This window comes from Pteropus medius, unplaced genomic scaffold (genome assembly GCF_902729225.1).
Source record: "Pteropus medius unplaced genomic scaffold, Ma_sr-lr_union100, whole genome shotgun sequence".
NCBI lineage: Eukaryota > Metazoa > Chordata > Mammalia > Chiroptera > Pteropodidae > Pteropus > Pteropus medius.
This window is the reverse complement of record NW_024340849.1, coordinates 43,488,377-43,503,156: the sequence shown is the minus strand read 5'-3', so window position 1 is coordinate 43,503,156 and position 14,780 is coordinate 43,488,377. Positions and strand designations below refer to the sequence as shown.

General features: G+C 35.7%; 1 protein-coding gene and 1 pseudogene across 1 annotated transcript in view; both read left to right on the top strand.

Annotated features, from left to right (window-relative positions):
• DLGAP1 (DLG associated protein 1) overlaps positions 1-14,780 on the top strand; it is a 790,600-nt gene that overhangs the window by 30,881 nt on the left and 744,939 nt on the right. The window lies entirely within an intron of this gene.
• On the top strand, positions 5,624-5,742 carry LOC120589721 (uncharacterized; annotated as a pseudogene).

Below are 14,780 nucleotides of genomic sequence, written 5' to 3'. Positions count from 1 at the left end.
CAGCTATACTTACCGACCTGTGTATTTCTCTTTTCGGTGCTATCAGTTTTTGCTTCATGTATTTTAAAATCTGTTGTAAAGTGCTTATACATTTAAGATTGTTCCATCCTTTTGAAGAATTGAGCCTTTTATCATGACAGTAGTTTCCCCTTTATCACTGATAATATTTCTTTTTTTTTGTCTATTATATCTGCTCTTTATATAGCTACTTCAGCTTTGTTTTGGTGTTTGCATAGTTTCTCTCTTTCTATCCTTTTAATTTTGTACCTTTATATTTAATGTGTGTTTCTTGTAGACAGCATATATCTGAGTCTTCATTTTTTTTTTAACATCTTCATTAACTATTTTTGTTCCAACTGTTGTTTGTTCTTTTTCTCTTTTATTGCCTTCTCGTATAAACAGAGCATTTGTTATAATTTCATTTTTCTCTTTATTAACTTATTTATTCATTTGTGTTAATTTTAAGTATTTTCCTATGATTTACAATATGTATCTTTAATTTATTAGAGCCTACCTTCAAATATCACTATATCACTTCAGAGATATATAAGATAATATAAACATCTTAAATGATATATTCTCAATTCCTTTCTTCCATCTTTTATGATGTTGTTTTTTTATAAATTTTACTTTTACATGTGTTCTAAACACATAATATGTTACTACTATTTTTGCTTTAGATAGTTATATTTTAGATCAGTTAAAAATAAGAAAAAAAGAATTTTATTGTACATTCTTTGATTCCATTTTCTTTGTGTAGATCCCATTTTTGTTTGCTCTTATATTCCTTCTGCATAAAGAACTTCCTTTACCATTTTTTTTTTTTTATTTTTGCATGGTGGGTTTTCTGGCAATTAATTATTTCAGTTTTCATTTGTCTAAGAGTATCTTTACTTCATTTTTGAAAAATAATTTCCCTTGGCATAGAATTCTGGGTCGACTTTTATTTTTCTTTCAGCATTCCATTGTCTTCTAGCTATAATAAGTCCCCTGTAATTTTCATCTTTGTTCCTCTCCATGTAGTATGTCTTTTCCTGTAGCTGCCTTCAAGGTTTTCTCTTTGCCTTTTATTTTTCCAGGAGATGGAATGTGATATGACTAGGTGAATTTTGTTTGCTTGTTATCTTGCCTGATGTTCTCTGAATTTCTAAAGTCTGTAGCCTGGTTCTATCTTTAATTTGGAAAATTTCTATTATTTCTTCAAATATTTGCTCTGCTCTTTTCTCTCTCTTCTGATATTCTAATTATATATATGTTAGATCATTTGATATTGTCCTACCACTTCTGGATACTACATTATGGCTTTTTTTAAAAAAACCTCATTTTTCTTTTTATATTTCAGGTTGAGTAGTTTCTGTTGATGTATCTTCAAGTTCTTGATTCTTTCCTTGACTGTGTTAAATCTAATAATGAACCTGTTAAGGCATTCTTCATCTCTTTTACTGTGGATTTTTAAAATTCTAGCATTTTCATTTGATTCTTTCATATAGTTTTCATCTTAATGCTGAACTTTCCAATCTGATCTTATGCGCTAGTCTCCTTTACCATTAGATCTTTTAATACATTAGTCATAGTTTTTTTTTTTTAATTCCCTATCAGAGAGTTTCACCATCTGTGTTATAGTTGAATCTGGCTCGGCTGATTGCTTTGTCCATTGGGAGTGTGCTATTTTCTTGCCTTTTCATATGCCTTGTAATTTAGTTGTTGTTGAAAATGGAATATCTTGTTTAGTTCAATAGAGACTGAAATAAACAGTTTTTATGCTTAGAAATGGGCATGCCTTTTTTTCTAGCCCATTTAGTTTAAGAGTTTGAGTAAATCTAGTTAGGAATTATATTAGGCTTGAAGTTAGTTGTCACTATCATGAACCTCAGGGATAGTGATAATCTTCCATTTCTTCTAGTGATACCTTGTGTTTTAAGATCAGGGCTGGGTTGTTTTGTTTTCCCTCATTGTCTGCTTCATTCTCAGCTTTAGCATTTTCTTTTTCATAGAATCTCAGATCAGGACTCTTCCAGACTTTTGTTCCTCTTTGAGCCGTGTTTTCTATTATTTTTTACTTGAGCCGTGTTAGCATGGCAGCAGGAAATGGTGGTGGTGGTGGTGTGTGCTCTCTTGTTCTCATTTAGCCTCACTATGAGGTAGATACTGTATCCCTGGGTATTCGGGGTGTGGCCTCCTTAGTTCTCTTGCCTCTTCTCCATCGGTAATGTATTCCTTTCACTCCCTCATGGATAGGTTATTAGTTTTATTTTTCCGTAACTGCAATGGGTTCTCTCCCATGCCCTGTGGTGATGGCGTTAGTTTACCTTCTTCCAACAGATTAAGGCTTTTATTCTGTAGGGGAGAGGGAGAGAAGGCTCCAGGTAGAGTTCTATGCTCCTCCAGTGACAGTTACTATTTCCTTTTCCCAGGTATGCATCACAAGGGACACTTTATTTAAACATTTCCATACTTTTCTATAGGCACCTGGTGGAATTTGTGGAGAAAACACCTAAAACTGGTGTGGACTCCTCTAATTTTTGTGACTGCTAGGGGCTTCTAAATTTTTTTTACCACTTTACCTTCGGCCTCCACTAGTTTGTCCCCATCCTAACTGAACACTTCTTACTGGTGTCTGGTTGTGTCGATCACAAGTAAGCCAATGTTCACATTATCTCTGTCCGTAGTCAGCTGTCTCTCCACAATTGTTTGCCCTGCAAACTCAGCTCTCCAGTGGGTACAAAACAATTAATGAATTTTCAATTTGTCCAACTTTTCATTATAAGTGTGGGAGCAATGTCTTCCCAGCTTTACATATCCCTAAACAGAAATTAGAAATCCCCAGAGCTCTTATATTTAACTAAATCATTACACTAAGGCAGCACCTACCAAACCTTTTAGTTTCAGGACCCTTTTACACAAAAATCATTGAATAACCCAAAGATCTTTTGTTTGTGTATGATATATATATATATGTACATATATATACACACATATATATGTGTGTATATATATATGTAGAGAGAGAGAGAGAGAGAGATTTACTATATTGAGATATTTTAAAATAATTTATTAATTCTTTAAAAAATATTAACATTTTTTATAAATTAAACATGTTTTATAGGACAAAATATATTTAGTGATAAATATTTTATTGATTGTTTTTAATTTTGTAAATCAATTTATTGTAAGGTTTAAGAGACAATACAGCTATAGTCTCATATCTCTTTTCTGCATTCAGTGGATTGCAACGTCACATCATATAACCTCTGGAAATTTTCACTGTAAAATTATGAGAGAAAGAGTAAAAAGAGGAAATGATGTTTTAATATATTATGAAAATAATTTTGATTTTCTGATCCCCTGAACAAGGAGAATTTACCTCCCTTCAGTGAATATGGGACAACTTCAATAAAGAATAAATGAAACTATATCCCTGACTTGTAACCCTCACACTAATGAATTTATATATCAAGTCCTAGTGTGTTAGAATGTTTGGTTTTCTTATAACATACTACACTTTTGAGGTCTTGAGAAAGAGAAAAAATATAAAGGCAAAAGTGAACCTAGTGAGTAACTGAACTCATATTTGAACTCATGTCTTCCCAATTACAAAGCCTGTGTTTTTTTCTCCCATGCCATTCTATGTGCCATTAGCACATATTTCCCATAGCATCTTACATTGGCCTTCCAAAAACTGATAACAGCATCTTTTATCCTCTATAGCTATAAATAAATGTTTTGAAGATCATTGGATCTTATAGAAAGTTAAGTAATGAATGTTACCTTTGGATATGTGGAGTTATATAGGTCTATATTTATGCAGGCAGTTCATAGATTTCTTACTATTTCAGGCATTACCCAAACATGTAATAGTTTTTAAAAGGTCACATTTTATGTAATATAAATACCTTATAGCAAAATTCTTCCTTGAACTAGAAAATGGTTGATATCTACATGTAATTCTTTTATTTTTCTCAAATGAAAGGAATTCAAAGTATAGAATTTGTTATTAGTAAAATATGCCTATGTTGATATTTCTTTTAATGTAGCATAACTCAAATTAGCAGCCTATTGACAGTCTGACCTTGGTATAGCTCATCTATGGAATTTGAAATTGTTCTAAGTTATCCACAAAGGACACAATTGCCAGAACAACTGATAAATGATGACAGGATAGACAATATTATGCAATGAAGTGTGAACATATGCTTTGTTCTTTCTTAAAGGCCACTGCATCTTTGTAGAATTTCATAATGTATTAATATGTCACTACACATTTAGGTCCTGAAGCACAAAATATATTCTAGCCAGAATGCTTGCCAAGATACTAGTGCCAGAATTGAAATATTGTAATGTGTTTATTGAACAGCACAAACATAATAAATAGGGTAGCAGATTTATATTTTACTGTGAAACCTCAAAGCTATTAGAAGAGAGGGAGAGAGAGACAGAACTGACAAGTTCTATCAAAACTAAAATGAAATCAATTATCGGGCCCTCACCAATATATTTCATAATGCAAATACTCATGATATAAATAGCCCGCGTTTTTAAACTCCTACTGTATTTCAGTGTGTTAACCTCTTTCCTGACCTTGTTTCTAGTCTTCACAGTTGCCCTCTTAGGCAGGCGATACTTCCATTTTACAGATGAAAAAATAGGTTCATAGAGATAAGAAACTTAGCCCAAGACCCAAAGTTAGTAATAGAAGTTATATTTGAGTCTGAACAAAATCTATACATATCATTAACATTCCACCAAGTTTATTTTATAGTAAAAATATTAATATTTGTTCCTAGAAATAAGTTATTAATCCATTGTTAAAAAGCATTATGATCTAATGAGCTTTGTAAATCTGTAGCCTGATTAATTACATTCAAGTTTTCTGATTTAAAATTTTTATTTTTGAATCCTATTTTATAATACAAGTAATAAAATACATTTTAATATTACAAACACTAATTTTTGCAGCTTATATTTTATAAAACTTTTTCATATTATCGCATTTGTAAAGTCAATTCCATGACTCACATTGTGACAAACTAATTGGGAAGGTTATCTAGAACATGATGCTGTGATCTAAATTATGGATTCCATTTTCATATAATTTTTATCTCATCTATCATAAACATTAATTGATAATATATTATTACAACTCTCTGTGCTAGGTACAAGGTTTATATGGTACTTGATTTAAAATCACTTTGAAAATTATTCATTGACTAAAAATTGTTCCTCTAATATTAGCAGCCATTATGTAATTATAATTTCTTTGGCCATAAGCAGGAAGAGGAATGGAAAATATGTATTTCAATTGACTCATAATTCTAAGCACAGTGCTGTTTTATATAATATCACAGAAAATCTTGTAAAGTGAGCATCATCTTCTTTATTTTGGAGATTAAGAACTATAAATTCAGAACATGTCCTAGAAATAGTTTAAATTTACTTTTATCTCTTCATGAAAAGGAACCATAATAATTAACATGTTATTGAGTATTTTCTATATTTTATCTTATCATTACCTTATGTTCTTTAACTGGATTATCTTATTTAATAATAACAATTCTGTTTGGTACTATTTTCACTTTCATTAAAGAATGGAGAAATAAGGTTAACAGAATTGAAAATCCAACGAGTCTATGGCCATGCTACCCTGAACAAGCCTGATCTCGTCTGATCTCAGAAGCTAAGCAGGATTGGGCCTGGTTAGTACTTGGATGGGAGACCACCTAAGAAGCCCAGGTGCTGTAAGTGTAAAGAATAAAAAAATAAGGGATTGTAAGATGACAGAATTTTTGCAGTCTGTGAGGTCAACCAAGGGTTGCCTTGCCTAAAAAAAGAAAATTAAAAAAAAAAAAAGAAAATCCAACCAGATTCACATGGTTGGTAAGTATCTAAGTCTGGCATTGAACACAGAATGTTGAATTCAGAGCCTAAGGATGAAGGATGACAATTCATATTCATACTGATAATCTTGTGGCACCTCAAAAGTGAAATCATTTCTGAATGCTCAGGAAAGATTATAAGATGTGGACTTCTAAAAACAAACAATTTTCTTTAAGTATAGAATATAAAAATAGAATGCAATAGACATAATTTCCAGCTTGATGAATTTTTAGTGATCACATCCATTTCAGTAGCCCCCAGATAGAAACAGAACGTTATCAGTTCTCCAGGAGCCCCTTATCCTCTCTTTGAGCCATTATATCTCTTCAAAGGAAACCACTGCCTCTGGTTAAACTTTTTATAGATATAATTATAATGTATACATTCTTTTGTATTTGGCTTCTTAGATTAGCTTTCCTAGAAACTGACTCTGAGATGGAGATTGACATGCAGGAAGTTTATTGGGGAGTCTTCTTGGCAACATTACCTGTGAAGGAATGCAGGAAGGAGGTTTCAGCAGAGGAGGAGGTTGAACTGAGATGCAGTTGCACAGAAAATCTCATTCTATTCCACACAGAACTCTAGGGCTGGGTTCACTCAGCTGGTCAAGGAGGCTGGGTCCTTGTGCCTTGGTCTTGACCATTTCAGTGAGAGAAGAATTGGAGAGGTGGACTTAGCATCTATAGAGTCCACCCACTGTGCCACTGAGATTCACTTGGTTCTTTTAGCCTCATGGGGAAAAACTCCAGGATTTTGGTTGGTCTGTTTTCCTGGGAAAACTTGCAAGAGGGGCCTAGTTGGAGTAAAATAAAGCCCTTGTTTCAGCAGCTGCTCTCTGGGCTACAAATGATACTCATCATTTCTTTTATCTTCTACTAATTCCAGGGTTCCCTCACTCTCTGTACTTCTGCTTGTCTAGATGGATTACCAAGTAGAGTGATCCAGGTGGTCATTTCTAAAGGATTTGCGTTCCTGAACACCATGACCTTCTCAGGCTGCTGCACTTGTCCATGTACTATCACGGTTTGTCAGGAGGATAACAAAAGTGCCCCAGAGAATTAACTGAGTGCTAAACATGTTCTCACCGCCCTGTTGTAAAACATCAGCCTTATTTCCTCCTAATGATCAGAATCAAATATTTCTGCTAGAATTGTGACTTCTTTCCATGCTGGTCTCTTGATACAAGATGCTCAATGTCAGAGTGACTGGATGACAGCCATAGCTTAAAGTTTCATTTTCTCCTTGATGCATCCCCTTTGGAAGTGTTTCCCCTGTGGGAACCAGACCTTTACACCTTTAGAACATAGAGTTTTGAGCTTGAGAAGCACAAATTTCCCAAATGAGTCACTGGGAGAAATGATACATGAGCCATTCTTATATCCGCCCCTTGGTTTATAAACAATATAATCATCATGATTTAGGCTGTATATTGCATTCTAGAAATATGGTACCCCATGCTGGAAAAGGATCATACCCAAGCTGGAACCTCAGGTGGAAATTCAAAAGGCCATCCCATTCTCTGTCAGGCTGGCAGCTTTTGGGTGGTATGACATGTAATAGGACTGGTGGGTTTTCATAGTTATGTGTCCACTTTCATATTCTCATTTAATGTAGGTAGTGCTCTGGTCCAGTCCAATGTTACATAGCATCCTATGCTGGGGGATTAAATACTCTGTAAGCCTGTGGATAGTGGTGGCAGCTGAGATCCTGAGGGCAGGGAAAACAAACTTATAGTTGGAATATGTATCAATTCCTGTTGAGATGAATCATTGCCTCTTTCAGAATGGAAGGTTTCCAGTGTATTTCAGCTTGCCATGTGTCTGATTGTTTTCCCAGAGGGATGATGCCATACTAGGTTATCAGTGTCAGTTTCTGCTGCTGGCAAATTTGACATGTGGCTCGGGCAGTAGGTAGATCAATCTCAATGAGTTGGAGCTGACGATATTGGGCTTATGCATAGAGTCCATCTCTGCTATCATGACCACTCTGTTCACACACCATTATGCTGCCACTGAAGTAGTCAAGGGTTGCTGGCTGATGTCAGCTGACCAAATCATTTGTCTGCCTGGTCGTGCCTACCTCTCCTGTGGTGGCTGCTCTCTGATAGGCTCTAATATCAAATGAGAAGCTCTTTAAGCTCTTCACACTTCATGCTCACTACCATAGGTCTTTCCAGGTTCCTCTTCCCCAGACCTCCAGTCTCCCAACTTTCAATCAATCTCCTTCCAGGCCTCTGACAAACCACACAAGTCATACACTACTGCCTATAATTTTGTATCCAACATTCCTTGACATGTCTGAATATTCCCCATTCCCTAGTTTTGGATACTTGAGTAAATAGCCATAGGCCCCTTTTGGGGAGGGACTGTGGGAATCATTAACAAATATACTTGCCATGGGTTTTTAGGTCCTTCTTCATGGGAACCCAGTTAATGGGCTTGATCTCTGAAAACTGGCTCATGTCCTAAAACTACAAAAGGGGTCATAAATGTTTATTGAAACATTTCTTCTTGACTTCAAAGTCATGTATCTTTGATTTGTTTTGATCATATAATTGGACAGTACCCTTGTTGGCTGCCTATCTGTCTTTCCACAAAGAATGCTGAGTTTTATTAACTATCTCCAGTACCCTGTATGGATCAACAATCCCTGCTTGCTCTTCTGACTGCCATTCTTGACTATTGTGCTCACTGTTGCTGTCAGAAGCATTGCTCTATGACAGCGTCTCTTATGATCAGCCCTGGCCTAGGTGGACAGCACCACCAGGCACATCAGTGCTGCTTGAACCTACCTAACGAGTACATTTCTTATGACTTCAGTAAATTGTGTGTCCTCCAGGCCCTCCCACAGTACGTGGTCACCTGGTAGGTTTTCTAGCCCTAGTATGTCCTAGAATATACTCTCTGCCATGCCCACCTTTCTGCGCCTTTTGATCCTTTTTTTCTATTGTCTGACATGGTTTGGACCATTGCTTCCTCCAAATTTCCAAGAGTTGTCTTAGCAGTGAGTTACCACTGTCTTCTAGGGTCATTTTCAGAGAGTAACATCTATACTGTAGGTGATTGTTCCCATATCAGTAAACTGTCCCTTATTAAACTTTATATTCTTCCCCATTTGATCCAAGACTCAGGATCCAGCCTGAACCCATTCCCTCAGCTCTGGCCATGCATATTTGTTAGGGCTCACAGCTCCTTCATTATATGGACCTGCTGCTCCCTTAGTGGACCCAGTGCTTACCCAGTCATGTTATGTTATAACTTAACTTAGTAATTTTTTCTGGTAGCCTGGAGGGGAAGAAGGCTCTATCCCAATGGTGATAAGAGGCCTTGGCATGTCTTTATACAGGGATTGGTACCAGACCTAAAAGAGTGATGTAGTCCACTCGGTTAGTCTAAGGAGGTTCAGGGCAATCCAGTGATAAAATATTTGCAAAGGTATTGAGTGAAATGTCCATATCTCAAGTCTCAGGGTCCCTCTCCTTCTCAATAAGGGACCTGACCCTGGCGCAGCAGACTTGCTGGGGCTAACTGTGAAGTCAATTTTTCCCTTATATTTAAGCCCAGAGACTCATTATTAGCCTTTTCTGCTCTCTGACTGCAGGAACTGAGAGTCTCTTTACATATTACCAAGAATACATGTAGTTAGTCTTAAAAGATGAGAGTATCCTGTACTCCTTACAATTTTCCCTATATAAACATGTCGTTTCAAGATATAAAGCTTATATCTGTTCTTCTTGAATCTGGGTTGGATTTGGGACTAGCTGTGACTAATAAAATGTGGCAGAGTGATGGTTATGTTCTTGGACTTCTGAGCCCATTAGAGGACTGGCAACTTTTCTTCCTCCTCTTGGAACCCAGCCACCATGCTATGAGGAACATAAGCTACATGGAAAGGTCACATGAAGGGCAACTGAGGTGCTCCAGTTGAAATCCTAAGCTGATGTCCTAGGCAAGAGCCAGAATCCTATGTCGGCCATATGAGTGAACCATATTTTATATTCCGGAACATCAGGCCGTGAGATGACTCCAGGCAACATCACAGGGAGAAGAAAAGCTGCCCAGCTAAGCCTAGTCAACCCACAGATCATAAGATATAATAAAATGGTCATTATTTTAAGCCACTAAGTTTGGGATGGTTTATTATACAGAAATGGAGAACAGAAACAGTTCCCTGATCTTCATACTTTGCCATAAATTGGTGGCCTCACTTTTTCATTGTCTTTCTCTAGTGTGCCCTCAGCAAGAACCATCTGATCCTATTGCTCTTACAATTACTACTTCACACAAAACTTTCAGACAGCCACAATATTGTACTCTTCAGTGTATTCTCTTGCACCATCAAAAATTTTAATAATTACACCATTATCACATTTCAGGGGCTATCAGTTCTCTACTGGTGATGGATTCTCCTTGTTAGCTGTCTGAGTCCACCAGGAAACACTCTGAAACTCAGAGATTTGCATGAAGAAAGTTTATTGGGGATCCCTCTTGGCAACAACTTCTATAAGGGAATGAGAGAAGCTGGTTAGGCAGAGGAAGCATTTGAACTAAGAGCAGTTGTGCCAAAGGCCTCAAATCCATAGGGCACTCTAGAGCAAGGGCAGCCCTTCAGAGATGTCCTGCATTGAAACAAAGGTACCAGGCCCACATCAACCATTCACACCCACTGAGTTCCTCTGCCAAAAGATTGCTCCCTTTGGCAGAGGAACTCAGTAGGCAACACTCCTGGCAGCCAGGAAAATGAATGCCTTGGATTAAGGGGGCTTCCCTGTGACACACTATCCCACCCACTATAATTTCTTTCATTAATCATGATTGTGAGATCCATGTATGATGTTGAGTATAGCTGTTAATAGTTTATTCTCAGTGTGACTATACTGAAATGTATTGATTGGTTCTGTTGCTACGAACAATCTTGATTATACCTTCTGAAAAATATACATATATATAGATGTATGTATGTATATATATTCGGGGGCATTATATACCCGAAAGCAAAATTGCTAGATCAGAGCATATATGAAATTCTAACTTTAGCAAATGCAGTTTTCCAAAATGTTTTAACTGGTTTATACTTTCATTGATAATGTATGAGAGTTCCATTATAGTTTCATATTTCATTTTAATTTTTGGAAAAGTGATTAATTATGTGTGTATGTACATATATGTATATGTATTTCTGATAATTCTCAATTAGAATGCTAATTAATTTAGAATTCACAAACTTTAAAAAAATAGAAGTTAATTTTATTTGGTTGTTTTGACTATTTTAGTATTAAAAATATAGCTACATTTATTGACTTTTTCTACCACTTTAATTTTAACTTGCTTAAAGCTTTAGCCTAAATAACTGGAGGATATGTTTCCTTTCAACATGTTAATTTTATGTCTCTTGATCCATTCAAAAGGAGATTAAGTCTATAGTTGTTATATTTTCTACACTTGCGTATTCTTTGATAGAGGTAGAAAGACCAAAAGGTTATTATTTTTCAATATGAGGTACACCTGTGATGTGCCCAAATTCATAGATATTGTACTGTTGTTGACTGCCTTCTACACTTCAAGTTTTCTAAAGATTTTAATCTATTTGTTAAGCAAGAATATGGAGATCAAAATGAAGGAAACAAAAAATTTGACCATAGTCAAAGGTGTCATTTTTCAGCATTGTTTCCTTTTTAATGAACATTGTTAGCAACTGCCTTTTCTCACCTAATATTTTATTATGGTTATTTTCCTTGTCATTAAAACAAATGCTACATCATAATTTTAGTTTTTTTTTTTTTATATTCCATGGTGTGGATATATCACAATTTAAATAACTTACTTTTGGACATTTGGATTGTTTTCATTTTTTGGTTCTTGTAAATAATGTTAAATAGATATAATAAATATTTTCATACTAGTTTGATTTGTTTATTAAGCTTAAACTCTTGAAGGAATTGCTATATTAGGTTAAATAGTTTTGTTAGATATTGTCAAATTACCTCCAGAAATATTGTTTGATAATGCCTTACCTCTGTTGTTGAGTATACAATTTTCCTACACTTTTGCTGATACAATCTTAATGATGAATCATCTTTGCCAATCTAATAAATGGATAATATGCCCATTTGCTTTAATTTTTATACCTTGTTTAGTAGTGAGATTAAATATATTTGCATACTTTTATTGGACATTTCATCTTTACTCATTTTCAAGTTGTTTGTTCATTTTTTATCAGTTACAACCAACTATAAACTGTTTGCTATCTCATATGCCAATATGTCCCATATGTCATATCTTATATGCTGTGTTTATATCTAGCCATTGCTTTTCAACTCCTATTGTAATTTTGACAAATTAATTTTTTTGATGATATGGCCTTAGGCTCATAAAGACCTTTCCAACCCCTGGTCTTCCCTCTGATTTAGACATTGAGCTGGATGCATCAGCCATAGTGGACTGCTTATTATTTAAGTTTTGCACTTTTCCATGGTATTTGCTATGTCTGGCATAGCACTCTGCCCTCACACATATAAATATACACTCCACTAAAACTACTAGTGATTGGCACCTGATAAATACCAACCCTTTCGTCAAAACTTAGGTCAAAGATACTGGTTTTTTGGACCCTTTCCTGAGATTCTTCCCTTCCTCCCTTCTGTAAAAGTGACTGTTCTTTTTTTCATCATTCCCTCTACTAACCCCAAAGTAGCTATCATAACACTTCCAACACTTCAAGGCCATAACTTGATTACAGGTTTGTATGCTCTCACTGTATATATGACAAAATTCATATTATGTTCATTTCCATACCCCACAGCAGTGTACAATAGTTACACAACAGATGTCTGTTGAGTACCTGTTGGACACTTTCAGAAACGCGATTGAGTGAAATGGTTTGCCCAGGCTTGGAGAAAGACTGAAAAGCAGAGCCAAGCTTAATCCCAGTGCTCTGTTCTGTAACAGCACTATGTTACTGCTGTTCTACTTGTGAGGGAACAAGGATCAATAAAGGATATCTTCTGTGCAGATAATCCAGACAGTTCAGATTCAAATCCTCCTTTTCTTATCTAGTTTCCATCCATCTAGAACTTATTTCATTTACTTGTGTGAAGATAACATCTCCTTCTCTTCTAAGGGAAAAACCTGAGCAGCCAAATAATACTTTGGGGTGGTTTTATGGAAGACTTTTCCATTTTCTTTAGAATGAAAAGTCCTCCCACCCCCAGTTTTCTCATTTCATAGTGAAAATGTTACTTCTTTTTCCTTTTAACTAAATTGTGTTTTACCCATTATTTTTTCTGGTTGGTAAAATTTGTATTGCTAAAGTGGGATTCAACTTAACAGTTATTGTTTTCTGGCTAGAATTGCATGAGATAAGCTACCTTCTTACATAAAGTAAATGGATTTCATGGTTCAGCAACTAACACAAAACTAATTTAATGTGACAGGAGAGCACAGTTAAAAAGTAAAGATTCAAATGATCATAAAATCATCTACTTCAGGTGGGAAGAGACCACAGAAATTGCTATGTCTTTAAATCACCAAAGTCTGTATTGTAGAAATGTGTTCATCTTGCTCTCGACTAAATTGTCTTCATTTGCATTTTCACATAAGACCACTAATTTTATATAGTTCTAGTTATTATAAGGTTTTTCCTGTTTCAAGTTCTATTGTCTCCCTTATCTCTCCATTTGATGCCTATTTGTTGGGCAGCTACTAACTCCTCTCTTACTTGGACTTTTGCAACACTCTTCTAACTTTCCTTCTTGTTTCCATCTAATTCACCCTGCCCCACAACCACTTCCAATTCATATTCCACACTAATTCTAATGTGCTTAGAGCTGCAAAAGGACATCTGCTTACCACTGCCTCTCTTTCTACCTGGTGAGAAATACCTGCCACTTTCTGGCAATGTGACCTTAAATATTTACAGAGCCTCTGTTAACCTCACTATTCTCAGTTATAAAGGACGATAATACCTCTCCCACATTATAGACAGTTTCACAGGTTAAATAACATGCACAAAAGCCACTATTACAATTACATGAGATTTCGTGGTAAATGGGACTATGTCCCAGAACCCTAAATCTCTTCTGTGGGACTGTCACAAGATGTCTAATCCTATCCAACATAGCCTCCTGAATTTTACAGCCCCATTTGTGTGTCTAAGTTCTCTCCATACCAATACTCTCTCTAAACCTCTGCAGCCTGTTCACTGTTCCTATTCATGTGCTATTTATTGATACCATATTTGTTCTTGTTTCTGCTCCTTGAGGGCAGCATATTTTAATTCAATTTTCTATTTTCTCTAGGTCTTAGAAAGTGCTTTTCATATGGAAAAGCTCGGGATGCGGTTGTTATTTTCTCAACTCTCTGGCTGCTTCCTTTGAGGCCAGTCTGTTCTTTAAATCTGGTTTTGGTTCCTAGTGGGTGACACCATTGACCCTAGTGCTGTAAGCGAATTCACTGGATCTAGTCTCTGTCCTAAAATAGTCTTCTAAACACACAAGAGAAGCCAGTTAGATGAGAAGCAGTGAAAGACACTTTGTATTAAATTTAAGAGTGAGAAAGGTCGATTGTGAGAACAATGAGAAGCTATTATGTTCTTCTCCCACCATCTATTTTTCTTGTTATTTTTAAATTTTCAGATGGCAATTAATTTTCTGAGAAAGAAAGGGAGAATGGAATCTTGAAAAATATTTCTTTTACTTTTTTTTGAATAACACCCGATGTAGTGTGGGACTTAAGGAACTACGGGGTTTTCTCCCTCTTTCCCTTGTAGTTCATGGTGTGTTTCTATGTGGTGTCTGGATCACAGAAAGTGTCAAAGGAAAATGACCTAAGATGTGCTACTAAATCTATCATATGTGTTGTCCACCAGTGGGAAAGAGACCAAAATGTTGCCCTGTGATTTTGATCACA